Source organism: Pteropus vampyrus, unplaced genomic scaffold (assembly GCF_000151845.1).
Source record: "Pteropus vampyrus isolate Shadow unplaced genomic scaffold, Pvam_2.0 Scaffold404, whole genome shotgun sequence".
In the NCBI taxonomy this organism is placed as follows: domain Eukaryota; kingdom Metazoa; phylum Chordata; class Mammalia; order Chiroptera; family Pteropodidae; genus Pteropus; species Pteropus vampyrus.
Genome location: NW_011889185.1, coordinates 2,744,726 through 2,750,416, shown reverse-complemented (window position 1 = coordinate 2,750,416; position 5,691 = coordinate 2,744,726). Strand labels below are relative to the sequence as shown.

Genomic DNA, 5,691 nt, shown 5'->3' with positions numbered 1-5,691 from the left:
TTTGTCTTGTTCCTTTTAATTGAATATTTAGACAATTTACATTTAATGTGATTATAGATATTCTTTGGTTTAAATCTACCATCTTGCTATTTGTTTTCTATTGGTCCCATCTGTTCTTTTCCCCATTTTTCTTCTTCTGCTGCTGTCTTTGTATTAAATGAGTATTTTTTATTTTACTTTGTATCTTTTGTTGACTTATTAGTTATAACTTTATTTTGCTATATTATTGGTTGCTTTAGTGTTTATACTATGCATTTTCTCTTATCATAATTTACCTTCCAGTAATACTATATCATTTTATGTATAGTATAAGAATCTTACAATAGTATAATAGTTCCATTTCTCCCCTCCCAGCATTTGTATTATGGTCATCATACCTTTGATTTATACATATGTTAAGAACCACATTATACATTAGGATTTTAAAAATGTTTTGTCTTAAATTAATTATCTTTTCAAGAGATTTAAATGATAAATAAAATTCTTATAAATTTGTTAATGTACTTACCATTTCTAGTGATTTTCATTTATTTGTATGTATCTGTATTTTCTTCTAGTATCATTTTGTTTCTGCCTGAGGAATTCCTTTAATATTTCTTGTAATGATAGTTTGCTCGTGATTAATTATTTCAATTTTATATATAAAATTTTTATTTTTTCTTCACTTTTGAAAAATAGGTTCTTTTAAATTATTTTTTAATGGCGACATCGATTAATGAAATAGAATAAGTTTCAGGTGTACACTTTACCAGTAAGGAATATATATATATATTTATACTGTGTGTTCACCTCCCATAGTTAGATTTCTTTCTGTCACCACATATTTGATCCCTTTACGCCATCTACCTCCCCGCTCCTCCTCCACACTCTACCCTCTGGTAACCACTAGTCAATAGTCCATGTCTATAAGTCTCTGTTTCTCCTGTTCATTTGTTATTTTTAGGTTTATATACCACATATAAGTGATATCATGTGATTTTCAACTTTTTCTGTCTGGCTTATTTTCTTAGCATGATCATCTGAGTCCATCCATGTGGTCGCAAATGGCAGTATTTCATCTCTTCTTATGGCTGAGTAATATTCTATTGTATATACATATATACCACAGCTTTTTTATCCAATCAGCTATCATAGGACACTTCGGTTGCTTCCATGTCTTGGCCACCATGAATAATGCTGCTATAAACATTGGTGTGAAAATATCTTTTGGGATGTGATTTTTGAAGTCTTTGGGGTAAATACTCAGTAGAGGGATTGCTGGATCATATGGTAGACCAATTCTGAGATTTTTGAGGAAACTTTATACCATTTTCCATAGTGGCTGTACCAATTTACAGTCCCACCAGCAGCGTATGAGGGTTTCTTTTTCTCTACTGCCTCTGCAACATTTGTTATTACTTGTCCTGTTGATTATAGCTATTCTAACAGATGTGAGGGGGTGTCTCATTGTAGTTTTGATTTGCATTTCCCTAATAGCTATCAATGTAGAACATCTTTTCAAATATTTGTTGGCCTATGTATATCCTCTATGGAGAAGTGTCTGTTCAAGTCCTCTGCCCATTTTTTGACTGGATCGTTATTTGTTGTTGTTGTTGTTATTGAGTTGTATGAGTTCTTTGTATATTTTGGTTATTAGGCCCTTATTGGAAGCATTGCTTCCAAAAAATATTTACGCATTCGGATGGTTGTCACTTTACATTGTTGACGATTTCTTTTGCTGAGCAGAAGCTTTTTAGAATGCTGTAGTCCCATTCGTTTATTTTAGCATTTACTTCCCTTGCTTTTGAGGTCGAATTCAAAAAATCTTCTTTAAGTCCAAGGTCCTTGAGTTTAGATTCTATGTTTTCTTCTATACATTTTATTGTTGCAGGTCTTATAATCAGTTCCTTAGAACATTTTGAGTTAATTTGGGTGTGTGGTGATAGACAACAGTCGTGTCGTTCTTTTGTAAGTAGCTTTCTAGTTTTCCAGCATCATTTATTGAACAGGCTTTCCTTTCAGCACTGTATATTTATAGCTATTTTGTCAAAAATTATTTGTCCATATGGGTTTACTTCTGGACTCTTGATTCTGTTTTACTGGTCCGTATGTTTGTTTTGCTGCCAATATCATGCTGTTTTGATTACTGTCGCATTGTAGTATAATTTGAATTCTGGCAGGGTGAAGCCTCCAGCCTCGTTCTATTTTTCTCAGGATGACTTTGGGAATTCGAAGTCTTTTGTGCTTCCATACAAATCTGATTATTTTTTGTTCTATTTCTTTAAAAAATACCAATGGGATTTTGACAGGGATTGCATTAAATCAGTATAATGCTTTAGGTAATGTGGTCACCATAGTTAAATGGTGATTCTTCCAATCCAACAACACAGAATATCTTTCCATTTCCTTGTATCTTCTTTGATTTCTTTAAATACGGTCTTGTAGTTTTTATTATACAGGTCCTTCACAAGTTTCATTGAATTTATACCTAGGTATTTTATTTTATTGTTGCAATTGCAAAAGAAATTTTTTCCAACTTTTTCTGACACTTCATTGTATAGGAATGCTATGGATTTTTGAACATTGATTTTATAGCCAGAAACTTTACTGTATTTGCTTATTGTTTCTAGTAGTGTTCCTGTGGAGTCTTTAGGGTTTTCTATATAAAGAATTATATCATCTGCAAATAGTGACAGGATAACTTCTTCATTTCCTATTTGGATGCCTTTTATATCTTTCTCTTGTCTGGTTGCACTTGCTAGGACCTCCAATGTTATAATGAATAGCAGTGAAGATAATGAACAGCCTTGTCTTGTTCCTGACCTTAGAGGGAAGGTCTTTAGTGTTTTACCATTAAGTATAATGTTGGCTGAGGGTTTGTCATCTATGGCCTTTATTATGTTAAGGTACTTTCCTTCTATACTGACTTTATTAACTGTTTTGATCATAAATTGATGCTGTATCTTGTTGAAGGCTTTTTCTACATCTATTAATATGATCATATGATTCTTACTTTTTAATTTGTTTATGTGGTGTATCACATTAATTGATTTGCATATGTTGAAACTTCCCTGTGCCTTTGGGATGAAGCTCAATTGATCATGGTGTATAATCCTTTTAATATGTTGCCGTATTCAGTTCTCTAGTATCTTATTTAGGATTTTTGCATCTGTGTTCATGAGAGATATTGGTCTGTAGTTTTCTTTTTTGTGTATTCTCTTTACCAGGTTTTGATATCAGGGTAATATTGGCCTCATAAAATGATTTGGGGAGTATTGCCTTCTCTTCAATTTTTTGAAAGATTTTGTGGAGAATAGATATTTAATCTTCTTTGAATGTTTGGTAGAATTCACTGGTGAAGCCTTCTGGTTCTGGACATTTACTTTTTCATAGATTTTTGATGATTTTTTCAATTTCCATACTGCTGATCTGTCTATTTAGATTTTCCGGTTCTTCTTGATTCAATCTAGGAATATTGTATTTTTCTAAGTACTTGTCTATTTCTTCTAGGTTATTAAATTTGGTGTTACACACTTTTTCATAGTATTCTTGTATGATGCTTTGTATTTCTGCAATGTCTGTCATAATTTCCCCTCTTTCATCCCTGATTTTGTTTGTTTGTGTCCTTTCTCTTTTTTCTTTAGTGAGTCTAGCCAGGAATTTTTCAATTTTATAAAATTTTTTAAAGAACCAGCTTTTTGTTGCATTTATATTTTCAATTTTTTTTTGTTTTCAATTGCATTTATTTCTGCTCTAATTTTAATTATTTCTTTCTACTTTAGGCTTCATTTGTTCTTCCTTTTCTAGTGTTTTAAGATGGAGCATTAGGTTGTTTATTTGGGTTCCTTCTTGTTTTTAGGTAGTCCTGTAATGATATGAACTTTCCTCTTATGACCACTTTTGCTGTGTCCCAAAAGTTTTGATATGCTGTGCTATCATTATCAATCATTTCTACTCATCTCTTGATCTCTCTTTTTATTTCTTCTGTAATTCAGTTATTTTTAAGTAGCACGTTGTTTCATCTCCATGCATTTGTGGTTCTTCCTGCTGTCTTTATGCATTTGATCTCTAGTATCAAAGCATTATGATCAGAGAACATGGTTGGTATGATTTTAAACCTCTTATATTTGTTGAGGCTATCTCTGTGCACCAGTATGTGGTCAATCCTTGCGAAAGTTTCATGTGGTTAGGTTTTATTTTTTGATCCTATCTGCTACTCTGTGCCTTTTAATTGGTGAGTTCAGTCCATTTACATTTAGAGTAATTATTGAAATATGAGGTCTTCTTATAGCCATTTTTATCTTTTGCTTTCTGGTACCTCGGTGTTTCCATTGCTTACTTATCCTTGAGTTTCTGTTTTCTTTATTTTGGTTGGCTTCAGTGGTTTTTCCCTCTGGTTCTTCTTGTTTTATGTTATATACTTCAGTTCTGAATCTTTGGTGTGTAGTTACCATTACGAATATGTAAAGGATAGTTATATATATGCAGTCATCCATTTTCTTTTGCGTGTGCCTTTTTTCTATTTCCCTTTGTGAATTTGGATCTTTGAATTCTCCCCTTTTAAGTCATTGTTGTCTCAATTTGTCCCTATGTAGGCTGAACGTTCATTACTATCTTGCTATAGCAAATCTCTTCTTACTATTTAAGTTTATCATGCCCTGTTCTTAGTAAGGGTTGCACTCCTTCTATTTGCCTGATAGTCACTTTATTAATTAACTGGGCCTTGTTTTGTTTTAAGAGAGCTGAATTTTATATATATGTATATATTATATATATATGACTCTTTTCAGTATTTCCTGTAGTACAAGCCTCATAGTAGAGAATTCCTTAAATTTTTGTATGTCAGGAAAGATCTTTTTTTTTCTTTATTTATTTTTTCAAAGCCTACAGCACCTGGTATTCCCAGGTGGTTTCTCATCCAAGTACTAACTGGGCCCAACCCTGCTTAGTTTCTGAAATCAGACAGGATCAGACGTGTTCAGGGTGGCATGGCCGTAGACTAGAAATGTCTTGATTTCTCCTTCATATCTATAGAAGAGTTTAGCTGGATACATTATTCTAGGCTGGTAGTTCCTTTCACTTAATATTTTGAATATTTCATTCCACTCCTTTCTGGCTTGTAAGGTCTTTGCTGAGAAGTCCGACGATAATCTAATGGGTTTTCCTTTATAAGTTACCATTTTCTTCTCCCTGGCTTCCCTGAGAATTCTGTCTTTCTTGTTGATTTTTGATAACTTTAATACAATGTGTCGTGGTGAAGGCCTTTTTGAGTTGAGATAATTGGGTGTTCTGTTGATTTCTTGAATTTCAAGCTGCAGCTCATTCCTTAGATTTGAGATATTCTTGTCAACTATTTGTCTGAAAATGCTTTCTAGTCCCTGCTCCTTTTCCTCCACTTTAATAACATGTATTATTCTTATGTTTCCTCTCCTGATAATAGCATCTGGTTCTTAAATTTCTCTTTTATTATTTTTCATTCTTAGGTTTCTCTCTTAATCCTTCTGATTTATTTCCAGATTTCTGTCTTCAATAGCACTGATCCTTTCCTCCATTTGGTCAACTCTATTTCCCAACTTGCTATTTAATTTTTCAACTCTTGAAGTGTGTTTTTTATCTCCAGGAGATCTATTCTGTTCTTTTCGAGGGTTTCAATCTTCTTGCTTAATCTAAGTTTTTTCAATTCCTGAAATTTTTTATATGATTTATTTCAGA

At 32.6% G+C, this 5,691-nt stretch overlaps 1 pseudogene; it reads right to left on the bottom strand.

Annotated features, from left to right (window-relative positions):
* Window positions 1-4,860: 4,860 nt before the first annotated feature.
* On the bottom strand, window positions 4,861-4,979 carry LOC111731855 (annotated as a pseudogene).
* Window positions 4,980-5,691: the final 712 nt, after the last annotated feature.